Source organism: Mesoplodon bidens (assembly GCF_964165515.1).
Source record: "Mesoplodon bidens genome assembly, contig: HAP1_SCAFFOLD_1059, whole genome shotgun sequence".
NCBI classification, from domain to species: Eukaryota; Metazoa; Chordata; class Mammalia; order Artiodactyla; family Ziphiidae; genus Mesoplodon; species Mesoplodon bidens.
The window spans coordinates 53326-64525 of NW_027671164.1; positions in this window are offsets into that span (position 1 = coordinate 53326).

Here is an 11200-nt window from a genome sequence, read left to right on the forward strand (position 1 = left end):
CCAACCCTTTTACACTTCACCTATATATTTTCTTGACTCTAAAGTGGGTCACTTTCTTGTTGATGTTATATACATATATAACTGTATATTACTTTCAAAAATTACATATATAATAACAAATTATGGCAGACTTTGAACTGGACCTTTTATTTTTTTCGGTACACGGGCCTCTCACTGTTGTGGCCTCTCCCGTTGCAGAGCACAGGCTCCGGACACGCAGGCTCAGCGGCCATGGCTCACGGGTCTAGCCGCTCCGCGGCATGTGGGATCTTCCCAAACCGGGGCACGAACCCGTATCCTCTGCATTGGCAGGCGGACTCTCAACCACTGCGCCACCAGGGAAGCCCTGAACTTCACCTTTAAATGAGTATGATTTAGACAGTAGAGCTTCCCTACCAAATGCAAATAACTCACTTGAACTCTCTTTTTTGTAAAGGACAGACCAATTCTTCCAAGGGGAATTCTTGAACTCATTAGATATGTGATATTCATTATAATTCGTTGCATTTAACACCACAGAAAGGACTTGATCAAAGGCTATTTTACTCTTTTCTTCCTCACTGGATGATTAGCTAGGTTCATTTTTAAATGGAAGATATACTCTAGATATTTAAATGTAGGGCATCTCTTCCTTTCAAATCTCAGAAAGAAAGGTGTGCTTCAGTTTCCCTGCAGAAAGCTCTAGTATCTTACCCCCTTTTGAAAGAGGAACTAATCCTTCATTCTCTATTCTTCTTTGTCTTCTTCCCTTCATCAGCAATGAGCCTCTTTATCATTTTTGTCAGCCCAAAGAATAATTTTTCTCTTTCCAGGCCAGTCAAAAATTGTACACTACAAAGTAAACGGAAAGAGCTTTATTTATAAAAATAAAACAGCTATGGCATTAGTTCTTAAAGAGTATAAAATGTTGATCCCTCATTCCAACAAAAAGTCTTGTTAGCATTTAGGGTTCAATGAGAGGCAATAAACAAAAATGTTTTGGTGACTCATTTGACATCTTTACTAAAAGGTTTGAACTCATAATGGTGAATATCAGACATATTTGTGTTAGGCAATTAAAATTAAATTATATCTAGACGTATTTTAAATTGCCATATTAACATTAACAAGTAATCTTAGAACTCATCTTGAAAGTAAAAGGTACTTTTATACTTTATAATGAAAAAATCAATAAAATGTGCCTTTATGAAGAGAAAATGTAATTATAATACCAATTAATGTTAACTGGTCACTTTTTTATTGAAGTAGAGTTGACATACAATATTATGTTAGTTTCAAGTGTTCAACATAGTGATCCAACATCTAAATACATTTGAATTGGTCACCATGATAAGTCTAGTAACCATATATCACCATACAAAATTATTACAGTATTATTGACTATATTCCTTATGCAGTAGATTGCATCCCCAAGACATTTATTTTATAACTGGAAATTTGTACCACTTAATACCCTTCACTTATTTCTCTCAGTCCCCATCCCCCTTCCCCTCTAGTAATCACCAGTTTGTTCTCTGTATCTACAAGTTTGTTTCTCTTTTGTTTTCTTTTTTAGATTTCACATATAAGTGAAATCATACAGTATTTGTTCTTCTCTGTCTGACTTATTTCACTTAGCACACCTAGTACTCTAGGTCAATCCATGTTGTTGCAAGTGAAGATATTTCATTCTTTTTTAGGACTAAGTAATATTTCATTATATATGTGTGTATATATACACCACATCTTCTTTATCCATTCATCTATTTATGGACACTAGTTTCTTCCATATCTTGGCTAGTATAAGTAATGCTCCAATGAACAGAGGGGTGCATACATCCTTTCTTATTAGTGTTTTTGTTTTCTTTGGATAGATACTCAGAAGTTGAATTGTTGCATCATATGGTAATTCTATTTTTAACATTTGGGGGAACCTCTGTACTGTTTTCCATAGTGGCTGCACCAATTTACATTCCCACTAACAGTGCACAAGGGTTCCCTTTTGGATGATGGCCATTCTGACAGGTGTAAGGTGATATCTCACTGTGGTTTTGATTTGCATTTCCCAGATGATTAGTGATATTGAGCATCTTTTCATGTGTCTTTTGGTCATTTGTATGTATTCCCAAAGCAATGTAACCCCTATCAAAATACCAATGGTATTTTTCACAGAATTAGAACAAATAATGCTAAAATTTGTATAGAATCATCCAAACAAACAAACAACCTCCAATAACCAAAGCTATATTGAGAAAGAAAAACAAACCTGGTGGTATGACATGCACTGATCTCAGACTATACTACAAAGCTATAGTAATCAAAACAGTATGGTATTAGCATAACAACAGACACATAGGTCAGTGGAATAGAGAGCCCAGAAATGAACCCACAGTTATGTGATCAATTAATCTACAACAAAGGAGGCAAGAACATACAATGAAATAAAGACAATAAATGGTGTTAGGAAAATTGGACAACTACCTGCAAAAGAGTGAAACTGAATTATTTCCTTATACCATATATAAAAATAAATTTAAAATGGATTAAAGACTCACATTTAAGACCTGAAACCATAAAACCCCTAGGAAAAATACATTGACATCGATCTTAGCAATATTTTTGGGGGGTCTATCTCCTCAGGCATGGCCAACAGAAGTAAAATTAAACAAGTGTCATTATATCAAACTGAAAAGCTTTTGCAGAGAGGAGAAAACCATCACAAAATGAAAAGGTAACTTACTGAATGAAAGATTTTTTCAAATGATATATCTGATAAGGAGTTAATATCCAAATTATCTAAAGAAATCATACAATTTAATATCAAAAAACCCCAGATATTCCAATTTAAAAATGGGCAGAGAACCTGAACTGGTTACTTTTTAAAGTGTTTGATACAGTACTTAGATGCATTCTTTTTTCATTAGCCTTGAATATCAATACTCTTAACATCTCCGTTTATAAATGAAGAAATTGAGGAATGGAGAGATAAATGACTTGTCTAAGGTACAAAGCTTATTACAAAAAAGATTATACTAAACCAGACCTCTGATTCAGATTCCTATACTTTAATCATTATGGCTTACTGCAGAAGATTAGAGACAGAATTTGACATTGAAAGCTTAGATTCCAGTTTTTAATGAGACTTCTTCACCATGCCTTTATGTCTAAGGGAAAAAATTCTGGTCTGTACTGCCATTAATGATAATACTGCTTTAGAGAAATGTTCTGGAGGGAAAGGATATTATTCAAATTTATTTTTAAAGTGTTTTTTTTGGTTTGACTTTGTTTCTTAATTTTCTCATGCTAGGATGGGAGGGCAAACAAAACCTAAACTAACAATACCAACTATACGTGTGTGTGTGTGTGAGAATGTGCCTGTACTTATAAGTATGAAAATACAACTTACAAGAAAAGGCAAGGCCAGAATCTATAAGGCTAAGGATTTTGACTTTATCTTAGATGCAAGAGAAAGCAATTAAATGAAAAGATAGTTGTGTAGATACTAGGCTGTTCAAGTAGAGCAAAGGAGAAATGGTAGTGGCTAAGACGGTGGCAATGAAGATGAAGAGAAACATTATATATGTGATGAGAGAGAGAGAGATGAGATTCCAGAGGACCTAATGATGCAGTCTATGCAGAAAGTGAACAAAAGGAAGGAACTGAGGATCATTCCCAGGTTTTTGCATGGAGTTACTTTTTGTGTGAATCATGGCACCATTCACTGAGGAAGAAAAGATTTGCAGGATGGAAAAGTTTGGAAGAAGGAATCATTGAAGTTTCATTTTAGACATCTTAGTTGTAGAGACGTCAAGCAGTGTTCCTCATATTTCTCCAATGAAAAGAATCACTTGGGGATCTTATTGCACATATGGATTATCACCTTTTCTGCTAGAACTTCTGGTTTGGTAGTCTGAGTTGAACACAAAGTACTAGATTTTCTCACACTGCAGAAGAAAAAAAACACACTGAAGGAGGTGGGAAAGAGCTAACCTAAGTAACTTTGGAAAACAGTATTTTAATATACTGTAATTAACCATGCACAGTATATACTGAAAAGCTAAAGACAAAAAGAAATGTACACAAATATTGAACTTGTTAGTAAATTTATTTTTCACACGTGTACAGGTTAATGATTTTTAAATATTTTATGTGTATTCCAGAATTGAGCAAATGAATAGACTACAAATAATGAGAATCAGGTTTCTAATTGTTAAAGAGTGACAAATAAGGAAAGGGTAAGGGAGGCTAGAATAAACCCTGTGCTGTTGGATTGGAATCAAGGTATCAATTTGAATTCATATATCAATTTGAAGTTATATATATATGTAGATAGACAGATGATAATGTGTGTGCATGCACATGTGTGTGTATATACACACACACCCAGGTAGATAATATGAAAATAGAGATATTGTATATTTTTATGTATTCGTATATATGTTTTTAGCTCTCTCTGCTGAAAACACAATGAGGTAGCTTGGATAGTGATAAATCCACCTCATACCAAGATTCTGGTTTCTGAATACCATTATTAATGCAAGGAACAAGAACTCCATGGAGAAGTGACTGATTCAAGGCTGAGACAGAGGAAAGTAAAAGATGGGTCTGGAGCATTTTGTGGTGTCAGAAAGTAAGATATTACTCCAACAATTGTATGGCCATGTAGGAAAAATATAGGAGACAGCTGGAAGGAGTACCAGTGACCAAATATGGAACACTTTGAGAAACAAAACAATTAATGATAGTAATAAATTTTAACCTGTAGAATAAAATAATTATCCACAAGTTCACACTGATGTATGTATATATATGAACAAATAACCAGATAAATACATAAATGAAGGAGAAGAACAGCTCTTTCTTATACTCAAATTATAGTTAATAAATGTAGAGGGAATGATGGGAATAGAAAATGAACAATCATCAAACACCACAGTAATTGGTGGAGTCAAAAATTATTGAGGGATGCTAAAATTAGTATGGGAAAATTAAACAAGAAGCAGAATATTTCAACAATCTCAAATAATTACAAAGGGAAAAATAGTGATTTTGCAGCTATCATTATAACTAAGTCATCAAAGTTAGCATCCCCAGTAGTGAGACATACAGATTTGTTTGTACCTCTAATATGTACTGAAAATGGCATAATATCTCTCCTGAAGTGTTCTTGTCAAGAAATACATATCCTCAGTCTAACCATGAGAAAATATCAAACAAACCCTATTTGAGAAAAATTCTACAAAATGACTGGCTAAGATTTTCCATTAGTTCAAGGTCATAACAGACAAAAAAAGACTGAGGAACTATCCTAGATTAGAGAAGAATGGGGAGATATGACAAGCAAATGCAATAAGGGATCCTAGATTTGAATCTGGACCGCAAGACAATAGGCAATATTTGAATACGAGTCTATAAATCATTAGTAGCATTGTGACAATGTGAACTTTTTGCTTTTAATAATTATACTCTAGTAATATAAAATGTTAACATTTGGGGAAGCTGAGTAAAGGGTATATAGGAACTCATACTGCTAAGTTTGAAGTTTTTTGATAAATAAGATTTGATAACACAGTTTTATAAAAACTTAGGTTTGGACATTTCTGAACCTCTTTTTTGTTTCCTTATGGAAGAAAGTTGCTTGTTTAGGGATAATACTAAATCAATGGGGGTAAGATTTACACAGGACCAACCCTAACATTCATAGTGTGTGGCACAGGAAACAACTCTGAATGGCCATTTCAAGGAACAATATACTTAAGTGTATACAATGAGTAAAATGGATGAACTACACAAATTAATGAGTTGAAAAACCATAGAATCATAGAATTTTCTCACTGTAAAGGCTCTTACTTTCATAACTTTTCAGTTCCTATGGGTAAATACCAAAGAGCAGGATTACTAGATCACTGTATGGTAAAAGTGCGTTTATTTTGTAAGAAACTGCCAAGTATCCCGCTAGCCACAAATGAGAATTCCAATTGTTCTGCATCATCACCAACTTCGGTATTTCAGTTTGGGGATTTTAGCCATTTAAATAGGTGTGTAGTGGTATCTCATTATCGTTCTAATTCAAAATTCACTGATGACATGGAATGTGTAGCATCTTTTCATATGCTTATTTGCCATGTGTCTATTTTCTTTGTTTAACCATAGTAGTTTTGTTGTTTTTTTTTTTAACCAAGGCCTGCTAACTCTTGTCCTCCTATGTCTATTTATGTTGTCTTTTTTCTTTCTTTCTTTTTTTGAACTTTTGATCATTTAGTCTTTTTCCTGGTTATGTCCAATTATTTTTTATACTAAAATTGGGCTTAACTTATTTTAGGAAACTATAAAGATACCTCCACATTCTGGATGTTGTTATCTTTCTCTTCAGAAGATTTACTTTGGCCCATGGCAGACAGTTACTATAGGGACTGGTAACCTTAGTCCATTCTCAGTTTGAGCTCATTCAAAGCCGTTTTTCAGTCTGTGTGAAGGTTGGTCTATTCCTGTCTTGTCCTTCCTCTACGGGTGTTGCCCTTTGGGATTACCATGTGAAAGTTTGGATTCTCCCTATTCCCAACTACCCTTGTATTTGTTAGGCTTTAAATGTAATGTTTCCCACAGCCCTGTGAGACTAAAGATACACTTAGCTTGTCATTCCATTAGTTGTTGCCTTTAGCTTGAGCTGTTGCCCATTGGCTTCTGTGGTTAGAGTCTTTTGAACTCCTTGGCTTTTCAGTTCGTAGGCTGTAAGATTTGAATCAGCAAATGCCCAAAGGAGAAAAGCTGCACCAAATGTCAAGCTTGTGTATGTGTTTCCCTTCTCTCCACAACTTGGCCCACGTCTTGGTGTCTCTCTAACATTCAGATGGCAGCGAACAGATGTTTTCTTACTTGATCCAGCTTTTCTAAAATTTCTTTAGACTTCCCCTCATCTTATGTTATTATTGAACTACCATCTCAATTACCCCTAGGAAGAAAATTGACAATTTTATGTTTTATTTTTTTATTTTCTATATTACCTCAGTTTCTGTAGAGACCTTTTACCTCACTGTTCGGTCTAGTTCCTGTGTTAGCAGTAAGATGAAGATAAGCTGGAGGCTAAGAATACTGGGGGGAAATCACTGATGAATCATATGTCTCGTTCTTTTTGTTTTTCCTCTCCTTATTTATTACTCTGGCAGCCTACACCTGCCTTTCTTCATTTGACCCAGCTGCCCAAATAAGAAACCCACTCTGGTAAAGACCAGACTTTACTCTCATAAATGTCTGCATGTTAGGATTAGCTAGATGATGAACACCATGCCAGAGTCCTTTGTGTGAGACTTTTGCAGACTTTTGTTAGCCCTTTAGTTTGCCTCTTGCAAACGCTGCTCAGATTGTTGAGGTTTTCTAAGATTCTGTAGGTCAAACCTCTCTACCTGCATACCAGATGAGCCCTTCTCTCTTTCCTGACTTCACTTGTGGGAGGTTAGCCCTCGGTTCTTCTTTTTCCTCATCCAATCATAATTGTTCATGAATTCCAAAAGGCCCTCAAAGTATCTGTCGTCCCTTTCTCTCTTCTCTTTCTTATCAACACTGTTAAATATTAACCATATATTTGCATACCTCTTTCTTACTTACAGTGGAATATTGGAAGGCTCGATCATTAAGTGTGAGCCCCACCAAACTAGGACTCATACAACACTCTCCTCCAGGCCAAAACTTTTGATATCCACTGGGTTTTTTTAATACTATCTTATATGTAGCTAAATTTGTAAGGATTTAGTTAATGCCTGAGTTATGTGACAATAAGAAATCAGTCAAATTAGCACTACAGAAGTGCAGCTTAGACCTAGGGACCAGAACCAAGGACCACAAAAACCTGTTAACCAATAAGTTTCACTTGTACTTCATGTTTAACAACTGCTGAGGGTGAATGGGAAGTGAGGGAAAAAGAGTTTAACTTCATATCACAGAAACTTGCACTAAAATGAAGAGGAAAATGACCCAGTTCCTGGTTCAAGTCACTGTAATCTGCTTCAGTAAATAATAACAGCACACAAGGAAAACAAACACTATATGATAGGAACAATGGATAATTAATTACCAGATCAGGGAGGACAGATTACACTTGCTATGGGATTTCATTAAAGAAGGATTCCAAAAAGTACTGGCTCCTTCTGAGAAGACTTCTCAGAACAGGTAGCATTTAAACTGAGTCTTGAACAAGTATATAGAGGGTAGGGAACAGGCCTTCCGGGCAGGGAACAGGCACAGTGTCAGGAATGGCACAAAGGGCTTATGGAATAGGGGACAAAAAAAAAAAAAAAAGCTGAACACAGGAGTGCTACGTGTTGGGGAATATGGAGGAAGGCTGGCTGAGGTTGGTTAAATGAAACATAATTAGACGGAAGAGAAAGTAGGTGCAAAGACACATGGAAGACTGTAGAAAGCCCCTGAAGATGGAGGTCAGCAAAATAATATGAAGAACTCAGTGGTACTTTGACACTGTATGAATGTCTAGGTTTAAAAAAATCAGGAAAACACAATAAAAGAATAAACTACTGATACAATGATATGTAACCAGAGGCCAGATACCAAAGAATACACACTGTGTGTTTCCACGTATGTCATATATGGTGATAGAGGTCAGCTTAGGTGTTGCCCTGGGAGAGTATGGAACAGAAAGAAGTAACAGAGAACCGTGTAGGGTGTTAGAAATATTTTATAATATCTTGATCTGGTGTTGGATACATGGGTGCATAGAGATGTAAAAATTCAGTTATTAGCAATGCAGTTAACCTACTAGAGTTTTTTTAATATATGCGTACATTAAAAAAAAAACTCTAGTAGGTTAATTAGGCTGTCAGTTGTATGAAGTAAATTTTGGTCAAGGAATAGCCAAGGTAGTAATGCAGTAATAAGTTATAAATGTACTCACTGTGCTCTAGAATGTCACAATTGGAATATAAGAAATATGTGTAAGAAAAAAGACAAATATTCAACTTTGATGGTTGGATGAGCTGAATAAGTTAGATCACTCTACTTTCAATTTAAGAAGTTGGCCAGTGTTTGGATACCTTTGAACAAAGAAAAAAAAGAAATACAATTTTTATTACGCATATGCTATGTATCAATCCCTGACTTCTATTTTGACACATATAAACATGGGAAATATTGCACCTTGTAACTGAGACAATGAAGATGAGTGAGGTAGCTGGTTTTGACACTAGAGGCTGAGAAAACCATCAGCTCATAATTGTAAGAAGTCTGAAGTCGGAGGAAAAGAATCAAGAGGAAATAGTGGTAAGTGCCAGGAGCTTCTGGAAACTACATCAGAGATGAAGACTCCAGGACTGCTGAGCTTTCTAAGAGTCCCAATAACTCAGATAAAAACAGAGGGCTTAAAACTGAATCCTGGGGATATATGTATGCATATAGCTGATTCACTGTGTTACACAGCAGAAACTAACACAAAACTGTAAAGCAATTATACTCTAATAAAGATGTAAAAAAAAACAACAAAAAAACTGACGCCTGCAAAGTAACAGTTGTTAGGACAAACAGTAAAGAATTATAAGAAAAATAATCACATGCCTGTCCCAACAGAGAAATAGCCTAAGCTCCATCTCACCATTTCTCCGATTGGCCTTTCACAAAATACAGTCCCATCAGCTGAATATAGGTTTGTCAAGTAACTGTGAGTAAGACTGAATTAAACAAAAATAAATCAATTCCTTCCTCCAAAACTTTTCAGAGTATGTAATGAAACAAAGTGAAACTTGAATTTCATGTCGGGATGTAGAGTACAGTTCTTCCCAAATGCTTCTGTCCTGTAACTGCATTAACATCATCTAAAACCAGTGTTCTGCAGGACAGAGATTGTGAAACGCTGCTCTCATCATGTAAGATATCAAGTCTTTCTGAAAATCCATTCTTCCTTCTGCCCTTTCTCCTGTTGTCCTTGTCACCTGGAATGTCTGTCCTAAGCTCCACCTGCCAAAACCCTACTCATTTTTAGGATCCAAGAGATAATAAAAGGCTTACATTACTGAAAGGCAGAGAAAGAAATCCCTTCCTAGGGATCTACATTTCCTTCCTAGGGAAAAGAAAAATTGTAAAGTATACCACAGTGACCTTAAGTCTATGAATGTAACTATGTTGTGTTACTTTGAGTTCTGTAAAAGTCAATGTGCTACAATATACATGGATATGAATGTTTGATCTCTTACAAGTAGAACTTGCTGATAACTTTCATCATGAGCGAGGTTAATGATTAAGGGAGCCATTGTATTTGGCTCAGCCCTTATAACTAGGGAATATTAAAATTGGAAAGGTCCCTAGATATTAGCAAATCTATCCACCTCATATTCTAAGTAAGGAAACTGAGACCTTCATAGATTGGATACTTATGTTAACAAAGGAAAAGGATATAAGATTGGCAGACCTACCTTTTAGATTAAGAATTTTGAGATTTTTATAGACTACTAGGACATTATGTCCACTGATATTGAGACAATGTGTTTCTTGGTCATCATTTCCTATTGCACTGACCAAGCGAGGTGGCAGTCAGTAGTTGTACAAAGGGAAAAAGAAAACTTTAGAAACTCCCGATTTATATACACAGGGAAATTCATCATTCATGTTATTTAAGCTAACTGGATGCAGTTTATCAGCTACATTGAGGAATGGTGAAGTGAAGTGTCTTTACAATTAACATGTTAGTTTGTGTCATGACCTCCCTGGTGTTCAAGTGAGTTAACGGTTAGCACTCAACTAGGCACTTACGAGTCCATTATAAATCTGGACTAAACATTTATTTGTGGCATCTTTATTCTTCTTTGGTGCCCTTAGGCAGAATTAGCCCTCTTATGTTTTGATAAATTCAAGTATTAAACAGGGCTAAGGTTTCACAAGTTCTTTGGCCTAAACATGGGGGTAAGGGAGACCAATGAGCTGGAGTACTTCTAGATTTAAGAATGGTCAGATTGAGGAAGAAGAGTCTTATGCCAGAGGTGAAAGAAGACTGATTATAATTACCTATTTTTAAAAATCCCAACCCTTTTCAATGTTCTAAAGTGACCAGGAAGTACATGGGTATGCTAGGAAGTAAGGGAGTCAAGCAAGAATATTCTCTAAGAGTTTGTGGATGGCAATGAAGAGGAAAGGAAGATAGAGACAATCCTGGAAAAGGTTTTGGTTGGCCATAATAATGAAGTCAGAAGGAGAAGAAAAAGAAGAAGAAGAAGAATGACAC